Here is an 11,770-nt window from a genome sequence, read left to right as displayed (position 1 = left end):
AGATATGACCTCCCAACAATAAGTGAAGGAATGTTCAATTGTTTCCGGTTGTTTAAACAATAAGCAGTAAGTCGTCCATGGCACGAAGATAGATTTCTGCTCAAGCAATGCTTCGGCAGCAAATATGTTAGAATGATGCTGGACGAAAAATAATTTAACAGTAGAGCTTACATGCATTCTTCTGACTCATTACAATACACCCTTTTGAGAGGCCTCCACATTGCTCCTTCCATAGGCATCATGTAGTCGACTACGTCTGAGTGCAGATCTTTTTCTTCGTTACAGAGAACAACGAAAAATATCGGTACAACATTCTAAAGGGCGCAAAAGTTTTTCGATATGAAAGTACCCAGCCAATTTCCGAGTAACGGAACTAGAAGTAGACACGACGATTTTTGGTAGGGCCTTTGTCTTTGCTGCCTGAATTCCAGTAAAACGAAATTCATTTAGTTCACCACGCAGAAAAAAATGGAGTGATGCAGTTTACTTTTTAAACAAGTGAGAGAGCCCAAACCCTCCAATTAGCGAACTATGTGAAACAATTTCCCGACAAAAACTCCATAATTATACTAATTCATGCATAAGAAAGCAGGAGGATTTGTGGGAGAGAACGACTGCGGCGCTAGAGAGGAGGTGGGAATTATCCACGACAGCAGCACACTTTAAAAAATCTTGCCCACCAATAATATGTAGCCTTGTGGGCTCAAATCTAAAAAAAAACAACAAAAAAGAACAAGACAAAAATAAATAGAATATTAGAACTGTAAAATACCAATAATAAACACTAAAACGAGACATGAAACTCATGGATAAAAGTTAAAGAATATACAAATAACAAACTAAATATAAACTAAAGGAACACTGATAAAAATGAAGTAAAGTAAAAGTAAAGTTGTGCACGTCGGAGTACAGCGAAACGCAGAAGGAGGTCATAAAGCAACTAGGCACGTAACTCACAATGATTTTGAATTTCCGCGCGTAAGAATGCTTAATTGCACCCTTGTAGTTTTATTAATCTCATGACTGTCATGAGTACCTTTGCGAATGTCAGGACCAAAAATAATTAGTCCTAATTCATATTAATTTAACCCTTGTGAGGCACAAGTTAAAACAAAGCGTAACGTGTCTGAACATATATTAGCGTGGAAATAGACTTAGTTGAATAGACTCAATTTTTCCTAAATAATATTAAGCTTAGCTACGTCAACGGCCACATTGTAGCAGTGCCCTGCTTTCGAAACGTATACATGACAGTAGTTGCCACTCGCTAACTTTAACTAGGCATTATTTTGCTTAGTAAAGCCCAATATGCTTAACTTAGCCTGTCGATTGGGAATGCACTTCTTGCTTTCGTACGTAAAACTTGCGCTTAGCTCTGGAAAACTCACCGTCATATTTTTACCGTTCCGTTACTGATGTTTGTCGTTTGGGTTAGTGCATTGTCATTTTTTAAATTAGTTAAGAATTATGTATTTGCGCCTTCCATTATCCCACTATACTAATGCACCGTAGTTCTTTCGAAGCGACATTTTTAGAAATGATTGCTTAGGATGCAAGGCAGGTTGTGCCAACGATCATCTTTTCAAATATCCAACCGAAGGTGAGGTTAAGCTCCCTTAATAAAGGTAAGCGTTAAAGTGTGTTAAGTGTAGACTTTTCTTGCAAGGAGAAATGATCAAATGAAGTCACATGATTTTAGTTTCTTATGTTGCTGTAAACCTCGAGCAACTCAGGAGACAACCGACATCTCGTCTCTTCAGCATGCTCTTCAGTATCGTGAACACAAATAGTTAGGCACATCCTCTGCAAAAAGCTCTTTGATTGAACTTCACTAATCACAAGCTGCTTCTAGAGCACAAAACTGTACTCGTATGGCTGAGCCATATTCTCATTCGATAATCATCTTGCCCGCAAAACGTCTATCTTGCAACTGGTTATTCCTAGCGCAAACACGGTGTGGCGCCGCTTCATAGCAACATTATTTAGTCCGTATAGTCTGTTTGGGACATCATGATAGTGGTTCTGCTATTTTTACGCAATTGTTGGTATTTTGTACCCTCGAAAATTCATTTAAAGCTAAGATGGCGGAACAGGAATGCCACGAGTGTTTACCCACCCCAGCCGGAACACAGCGGCTAGAGTCACTCCATAGGCTATAAGTAAAGCCTGGTATAGTAACACTAACTACACCTATACCCTAGTACCTAAGAATGGTTTAATGTTAAGTCTGCTTTGCTCACGAACTTATAATAGATGCTGGGGTAAATTTAAAAACTGGTCACAACAGGCCGGTCACTTAGCAGCAGCATATAAAAGCAAAGTGTGGAATGTCCTACCTGAGCGAAATGCAATTACTTGCACAGTCTGGGCGCCCCCTCTTCCCTCATATGGGGAGAGAGCCGGGAGAAAAGATGTATACCGCTGCCTCCCTAATGCAGAAAAATGAAGGAGGTGCAGGGAAACAATTTGCTGGATATTCCTTGGCTAGGGCCAACAGGGGCTGCACAAGGTTTGAAACAATACCACAGTCGAGGAGCTGGAGCTCGCTCTCGCTCGAATCGGGGTTGAAACTTTGCCGCATCGAGCACGGACGTTTCAAGGAAAAAGCGTTGCTTGTGCAGCATGTAATCCAAAAGGGCAAAAACATTACTGCAAAGGCACCGGGTAGATTTGAGCCGTTATTGGAAGGTTAGGTTAGATATTAACCGAGAGCCGACAACGTCAAAGGGCAAAGACGATAGAGACCGTACAAGGGGCTCAAACCACTGCAGTTCCTCGTGAACTATTTGCCGGATCGTCGACAGGTCCATGAAGCTGTCTTCAATGCTCGCCACAGATGGAACGTTGACAGCGGCCCAAATTTTGGCGTTATGCGACGAGTCTTCAATGTCTCGAATGTGCGAACGTGCCGAATTACATCCCAGACGGCTTTCAGGTCACCTTTGGCAATTAGAAAATTATAAACATCATCTGCGATGCCCTTCAGATGTCCTACTTTATTTTCCTCGGTCATATTAGCGCTTGCTGTTTTGCATAGCTTCAGGACCTCCTCTATGTATGTTGTGCATGTTTCCCCAAGTAGCTGAGCTCTGTGCGCAAGCGTGTGTTAAGCCCGCTTCCTTCGTACAAGGCAGTCGCCAAAGCACTGGCGCAATTCGGTAACGAAACGATTCCAGGTGGTAAGAGAGTCTTCGTGGTTTTCGAACCAAACAAGAGCGGTATATGTTAGGAAGAAAACCACGTTTGCGAGCTGAGCGGCGGTGTCCCATCGATTGTAGCGGCTCACCCGTTGGTAGTTGGTCAACCACTCGCCAACGTCCTCACCAGCCGCTCCGCGAAAGTCCGAGGCTCCCGATAGTGATGCGAGGAACTGTTCCCTGCGCCCGTAGGCCGGTCTTCAGCCTGGACCACCGCGTCACCACGGGCTGCTTGCGGGTCATTGGCCGATTGCATGGCGCTGGTTTGCGGTTGGAGGCCCGCAAGGTGACGAATCCGGCGAGGTTCCAGTTGTATCGGTGCTCTGTCTAGCGCCAGGGATCTCACCCAGCACCTCCACCACAATGTTACGCCCTTAGCGTTGCGACCGAGACGTTCTCGTCGGTTCAGTACGCTAGGTACACACGGCCAGCGGAAACGAGACGGGTGCCACAAGACAAAGGTCGAACGGGCGCGCACACTACTTCTTCATCTTCCTTCCTCCGTGCTCTGTTTGAGAACAAGTCCGTAACAATATGTTTGTTTTTGGTTTGGCTAAAGGGTTAGCTATGTCTAAATGTTACATGTATATTGCTATTAAAGCAATACCTGTCCTTTTTCCAAGAAGCCCAGCTTATTATACTTCTTACAATCCTGCATCTCCGGTCATCGTCATTAGCTGAGAACCACTGGACTTCATTGCCGTTTCGGCGTTTAGTGTATATTTTGTATCATTATATCTACGCAGGCATATTTTATACTGTACTAAAAAATATGCTGCTGGCGCTATCACGTTTACCGAATATGCAAGGCTGTGCAAAACCTATGCGCACTCACACTTTATTCGCCAGCCCAAAAGCGTTTCAGCAGTCGGCAGTCAGCTCATGTTTAAATGGTTTTGCCAAATCAGACCGCCTACTCGTGAACCGATCTGCTGCTTGTATCCGAAGCGGTGATGCAGTGGTTATGGCACTAGACTACCAGCTGATGATGGTGATGATGATAAGATGTCGACTTCTCTGGTGCCGCCCATGTCAAGCGCTAAAACACCTCTGTCACTGCCTCCTTATTACTAACTTCTCAGCTGCTCCCTCATCTCTGGACGTCCATTTCATGTACTCATCTAGGAGGGAGAGTGGAGGCAGGACGAGGGGAGAACAACCAAGTTGAAGTTTTAGCCAAACCTTCAAAGAGCACATGTCGCCAAAGGTGCCGCCACGCGTGAGACGCCAAGGCGTTTTAAACAAAGCGTAATTAGCTGTTTCTTATTCCACATTGCCTAGTTCCTGCAGTGCCTTACCTCTATTTGACGAAGTCAGAACGAGTAGTTCTCGATGCTAAGTGGTCTCCATCACCTCGCACAGCGCTTGCAAGAGTTATTTGAAACGCTTATGGGAGTTTCTCAGTATTACTGATTTAAACTGATTTATTTATAGGAAGGGAAAGGCGCGGTAACTGTCTCATTTGTTTTCTGTGGACACCGCAACCGCGCCGTAAGGGAAGGGAGGAAGACGGGAGTGAAGTGGAAAGAGAGAAAGAGGAGCCGTAGTGGAGGGCTACGGAGTAATTTCGACCACCTAGGGATCTTTAACGAGCGCTGACATTGCACGTTAAAGATCCCCAGGTGGTCGAAATTACTCCTTACGTGCCTACCGACCGTGACTACATGAAGGGCCGAAAAAGATAGTAATGCTTTAGCAATAAAATATGAGAAAATAGACATGTTCTGATCTCCTTAAGTGTCCCTTATTGTTGAAAAACAAGGAACTGGCTGAACATACTTCTCGGGAGTTAATAATACAAATACATATTATTTGTTAACATTATTTGTTAACACAGAAAGAAAATGAGCAGTATTTGTCACACTTGTTCTGTGGGCGCCTGAACCGTGCTGTAAGCGAAGGGAGGAAGGTGGGAGCGAAAACGTAAAGAGAGAAATGGGTGCCGTAGTGGAGGGCTTCGAAGTAAGGTCGACCATCTGGGGATTCTCAACGTGAACTGATATCTCACAGCAGATGGATGCCACTTCGTTTTGCCTTCATCGGAACGCAGCCGCCGGTGGTTGGTTAACGCTGCAGCCACTCTCAATCTAAAACATGCACTATTCCAGTTTCGTCAATCCTACTGCATATAGACTCCTTATGCTCATTGACAGAGACACGCGCTGTCATGCTTCCTAAATCAGTTATCTCCGCAAGCTTACGCGAGAGACAACAGTAAAATAATAAACTGATGGAAAGCATTGGTTATATTTGTAATACCGCCTATGAAAATATTCTTAAATTAGAATTTTGAGACCTGGTGAAAGGCGCTTAGACCTTTCACGGCTGTAAGCCGGGAGCTACAGCACCGAGCTGACCCGAATACCCTACCCTCTTAAGCTTATACTACCCGTGCTGAAAGAAACAGTTGTCAAAGTAGTTCGTCAATAATAATAACTTAGTTTGACCGTCCTGGCACGCGAACGCCAAACTAAAAATTACTATAGGTGTCTAAAGAGTCATTAAGCCGGATTGTAACAGCCTTTAAGATTTCGCCTGCATTATGTTTTTTGGGTTAGCGCTAGTTTGTTGCATTGTCAGCATATCGCCCTGCAGCCGTCAATGGTAGCAGTCCGACTCGAAGTCTTGCGAGTGCGTCTGAAAATGATTTTCTCCTATTTCACACCTGAACGTAGTCAGTTTTGAGTGGACGTTCGGGAGCGTAACCTTCAATTATGTGTTCTTGTCTCGACCAATCGTTGATGTAGAGGCAATTTTTAAATTCGACACTTTAGGTGGTGCTCAGTGATTAGCCATTCATGGTCATGCGATCTTTGTGGCCTAATCACTGTTCCCCAAATTAAGAAATATCTTCTCTGTCTGCTACTTGGCATATGGTATGAGGAGAATTCATCTGCTGGCCCATTGCATGTCAAGAAATTTGTTAAATGCGGCCAATATTATATGCCACACGTATATTCACCTTTTCTTTTTGCTCGGTGAAACAGTAGAACTTTTTTCATGAGGAAGTTGATCGCTATCACTATTTGGTGAAAGTATTGTAAGTAATCAGGGCTGCTTATATTTGCGCGAACGAAGAGGAGTATCTGCATTACCTTCAAGTTTGCGTGTCGTGGTTTATAGTTTCGTCATCTCCAAGCAACAACCTGACAAACTGTTGGTAGGAACAGGGCACTAACCATTACTTGCCCTCTGTGTTAAGAAAACACCGGAGACGAACAAAATGAAATATTCTGCAGGAAATAGGCGGTGGTTGCCCCGCCGCGGTGGTGCAGTGGTAAGACACCCGACTACTGTGCCGGAGTACACCGGTTCGACTCCGACCCCGCGAAACGAAGAGGCGTCCGTTTGCTGCTGTGTGATGTCAGCGCACGTTAAAGATCCCCAAGTGATGGAAATTTTCTGTAGGCCTCCATTACGGCTCCCGTTTCTCTTTATTCACTTTCACTCCCACCTTCCTCCCTTCTCTTTCTCTCTATCCACTTTCACTCCCACCTTCCTCCTTTATCTTACGGCGATTTTCGCCCCCGCCTCTGAACACCGCGGGTGCGTCCTTCCGGCATTGCCGCGCCATCTCCTCCCCCCCCCCCCCCCACGGGCCCCTTGCCCATCCCTCCCTTCTCCCCCACTATTTATCACTTTTCGCCACTTACCCCTCCCCTGCATAGCCCCGTTGCGGTGGTCCCTAAATTCTACTAGGAGACAGTTATAGGGCTGTGCCCCCTATTCTTCCTTCACATTCCTAATGCCCCCTCAAGAACCTCAAGCTCTCTCACGGCGTGATTCAGGGTCCCTATTCCGAGTTGGCGTCGTTATCCAAAGTGTCGCTACCTTCCTGACCGCGAGACATCTGATTCGTGGAAACGCCGGAAAATGATGTTGCCACCTCATCCGGTTCCATAATTTCAACACCCGGATCCGGCGTTTCGACCAGGAATATGACTCGAGATCACGTGAGATAGCGACACTTCGATAACGACGCAAACTTGGAATACAGGCTCAGGTGCCCACAGAAACAAGTGTGACAGATACAGCGCATGTCCCTTCCTGTGAACCAATTAAAAAAATATGAATATATATATATATATATATATATATATATATATATATATATATATATATATATATATATTAAGGGGAAATGAGGGTACTCGTTATAACACATGAAGGAAAGAAGCCAACAGTCGGCGAGGCCAAGGAAAGCGTTGGGGATGGGACTTATTTTTATTGTTTACTTGGATAAGCACGGAAATTAGTAATGTAATCTGTTTAGGGGAAAGATAATTAAACACAAAGTAGAAGAAAAAACAACGTGCCGATGGTGGGAACCGAACCCACGACCTCCGAATATCGCGTCCGGTGCTCTTCCAACTGAGCTACATCGGCCGCTGTCCCCCCTGCTACTTGCTTGGGTATTTATGTTGTCTGTATACGAACCTTGAGAGTGCTCACCAGCGCCACCCTCAGCCATAGCGGCGGACGTGGAACGTCCTTTGTTACCGCCAGCGTCACGTAGAACGTGATCAAGAGCGAGGGCGAAAGCTGTGCAAGAACCCTCTTACGCTACCTATGGCTTCAAGACTGCCAGAACCGAGACCCCCGTAAGCTACAAGCAGATCAATTAAGGGGAAATGAGGGTACTCGTTATAACACATGAAGGAAAGAAGCCAACAGTCGGCGAGGCCAAGGAAAGCGTTGGGGATGGGACTTATTTTTATTGTTTACTTGGATAAGCACGGAAATTAGTAATGTAATCTGTTTAGGGGAAAGATAATTAAACACAAAGTAGAAGAAAAAACAACGTGCCGATGGTGGGAACCGAACCCACGACCTCCGAATATCGCGTCCGGTGCTCTTCCAACTGAGCTACATCGGCCGCTGTCCCCCCTGCTACTTGCTTGGGTATTTATGTTGTCTGTATACGAACCTTGAGAGTGCTCACCAGCGCCACCCTCAGCCATAGCGGCGGACGTGGAACGTCCTTTGTTACCGCCAGCGTCACGTAGAACGTGATCAAGAGCGAGGGCGAAAGCTGTGCAAGAACCTTCTTACGCTACCTATGGCTTCAAGACTGCCAGAATCGAGACCCCCGTAAGCTACAAGCAGATCAATTAAGGGGAAATGAGGTTACTCGTTATAATACATGAAGGAAAGAAGACAACAGTCGGCGAGGCCAAGGAAAGCGTTGGGGATGGGACTTTTTTTTATTGTTTACTTGGATAAGCACGGAAATTAGTAATGTAATCTGTTTAGGGGAAAGATAATTAAACACAATTAGTAGAAGAAAAAACAACGTGCCGATGGTGGGAACTGAACCCACGACCTCCGAATATCGCGTCCGGTGCTCTTCCAACTGAGCTACATCGGCCGCTGTCCCCCCTGCTACTTGCTTGGGTATTTATGTTGTCTGTATACGAACCTTGAGAGTTCTCACCAGCGCCACCCTCAGCCATAGCGGCGGACGTGGAACGTCCTTTGTTACCGCCAGCGTCACGTAGAACGTGATCAAGAGCGAGGGCGAAAGCTGTGCAAGAACCCTCTTACGCTACCTATGGCTTCAAGACTGCCAGAACCGAGACCCCCGTAAGCTACAAGCAGATCAATTAAGGGGAAATGAGGGTACTCGTTATAATACATGAAGGAAAGAAGCCAACAGTCGGCGAGGCCAAGGAAAGCGTTGGGGATGGGACTTTTTTTTATTGTTTACTTGGATAAGCACGGAAATTAGTAATGTAATCTGTTTAGGGGAAAGATAATTAAACACAAAGTAGAAGAAAAAACAACGTGCCGATGGTGGGAACCGAACCCACGACCTCCGAATATCGCGTCCGGTGCTCTTCCAACTGAGCTACGTCGGCCGCTGTCCCCCCTGCTACTTGCTTGGGTATTTATGTTGTCTGTATACGAACCTTGAGAGTGCTCACCAGCGCCATCCTCAGCCATAGCGGCGGACGTGGAACGTCCTTTGTTACCGCCAGCGTCACGTAGAACGTGATCAAGAGCGAGGGCGAAAGCTGTGCAAGAACCCTCTTACGCTACCTATGGCTTCAAGACTGCCAGAACCGAGACCCCCGTAAGCTACAAGCAGATCAATTAAGGGGAAATGAGGGTACTCGTTATAATACATGAAGGAAAGAAGCCAACAGTCGGCGAGGCCAAGGAAAGCGGTGGGGATGGGACTTTTTTTTATTGTTTACTTGGATAAGCACGGAAATTAGTAATGTAATCTGTTTAGGGGAAAGATAATTAAACACAAAGTAGAAGAAAAAACAACGTGCCGATGGTGGGAACCGGACCCACGACCTCCGAATATCGCGTCCGGTGCTCTTCCAACTGAGCTACATCGGCCGCTGTCCCCCCTGCTACTTGCTTGGGTATTTATGTTATCTGTATACGAACCTTGAGAGTGCTCACCAGCGCCACCCTCAGCCATAGCGGCGGACGTGGAACGTCCTTTGTTACCGCCAGCGTCACGTAGAACGTGATCAAGAGCGAGGGCGAAAGCTGTGCAAGAACCCTCTTACGCTACCTATGGCTTCAAGACTGCCAGAACCGAGACCCCCGTAAGCTACAAGCAGATCAATTAAGGGGAAATGAGGGTACTCGTTATAATACATGAAGGAGAGAAGCCAACAGTCGGCGAGGCCAAGGAAAGCGTTGGGGATGGGACTTTTTTTTATTGTTTACTTGGATAAGCACGGAAATTAGTAATGTAATCTGTTTAGGGGAAAGATAATTAAACACAAAGTAGAAGAAAAAACAACGTGCGATGGTGGGAACCGAACCCACGACCTCCGAGTATCGCGTCTGGTGCTCTTCCAACTGAGCTACATCGGCCGCTGTCCCCCCTGCTACTTGCTTGGGTATTTATGTTGTCTGTATACGAACCTTGAGAGTGCTCACCAGCGCCACCCTCAGCCATAGCGGCGGACGTGGAACGTCCTTTGTTACCGCCAGCGTCACGTAGAACGTGATCAAGAGCGAGGGCGAAAGCTGTGCAAGAACCCTCTTACGCTACCTATGGCTTCAAGACTGCCAGAACCGAGACCCCCGTAAGCTACAAGCAGATCAATTAAGGGGAAATGAGGGTACTCGTTATAATACATGAAGGAAAGAAGCCAACAGTCGGCGAGGCCAAGGAAAGCGTTGGGGATGGGACTTTTTTTATTGTTTACTTGGATAAGCACGGAAATTAGTAATGTAATCTGTTTAGGGGAAAGATAATTAAACACAAAGTAGAAGAAAAAACAACGTGCCGATGGTGGGAACCGAACCCACGACCTCCGAATATCGCGTCCGGTGCTCTTCCAACTGAGCTACATCGGCCGCTGTCCCCCCTGCTACTTGCTTGGGTATTTATGTTGTCTGTATACGAACCTTGAGAGTGCTCACCAGCGCCACCCTCAGCCATAGCGGCGGACGTGGAACGTCCTTTGTTACCGCCAGCGTCACGTAGAACGTGATCAAGAGCGAGGGCGAAAGCTGTGCAAGAACCCTCTTACGCTACCTATGGCTTCAAGACTGCCAGAACCGAGACCCCCGTAAGCTACAAGCAGATCAATTGAGGGGAAATGAGGGTACTCGTTATAATACATGAAGGAGAGAAGCCAACAGTCGGCGAGGCCAAGGAAAGCGTTGGGGATGGGACTTTTTTTTATTGTTTACTTGGATAAGCACGGAAATTAGTAATGTAATCTGTTTAGGGGAAAGATAATTAAACACAAAGTAGAAGAAAAAACAACGTGCGATGGTGGGAACCGAACCCACGACCTCCGAATATCGCGTCTGGTGCTCTTCCAACTGAGCTACATCGGCCGCTGTCCCCCCTGCTACTTGCTTGGGTATTTATGTTGTCTGTATACGAACCTTGAGAGTGCTCACCAGCGCCACCCTCAGCCATAGCGGCGGACGTGGAACGTCCTTTGTTACCGCCAGCGTCACGTAGAACGTGATCAAGAGCGAGGGCGAAAGCTGTGCAAGAACCCTCTTACGCTACCTATGGCTTCAAGACTGCCAGAACCGAGACCCCCGTAAGCTACAAGCAGATCAATTAAGGGGAAATGAGGGTACTCGTTATAATACATGAAGGAAAGAAGCCAACAGTCGGCGAGGCCAAGGAAAGCGTTGGGGATGGGACTTTTTTTATTGTTTACTTGGATAAGCACGGAAATTAGTAATGTAATCTGTTTAGGGGAAAGATAATTAAACACAAAGTAGAAGAAAAAACAACGTGCCGATGGTGGGAACCGAACCCACGACCTCCGAATATCGCGTCCGGTGCTCTTCCAACTGAGCTACATCGGCCGCTGTCCCCCCTGCTACTTGCTTGGGTATTTATGTTGTCTGTATACGAACCTTGAGAGTGCTCACCAGCGCCACCCTCAGCCATAGCGGCGGACGTGGAACGTCCTTTGTTACCGCCAGCGTCACGTAGAACGTGATCAAGAGCGAGGGCGAAAGCTGTGCAAGAACCCTCTTACGCTACCTATGGCTTCAAGACTGTTGGCTTCTTTCCTTCATGTATTATAACGAGTACCCTCATTTCCCCTTAATTGATCTGCTTGTAGCTTACG

Source organism: Amblyomma maculatum, chromosome 10, assembly GCF_055883805.1.
Source record: "Amblyomma maculatum isolate TAMU_Amacu chromosome 10, ASM5588380v1, whole genome shotgun sequence".
In the NCBI taxonomy this organism is placed as follows: domain Eukaryota; kingdom Metazoa; phylum Arthropoda; class Arachnida; order Ixodida; family Ixodidae; genus Amblyomma; species Amblyomma maculatum.
Note: the sequence above shows the minus strand (reverse complement) of the source record.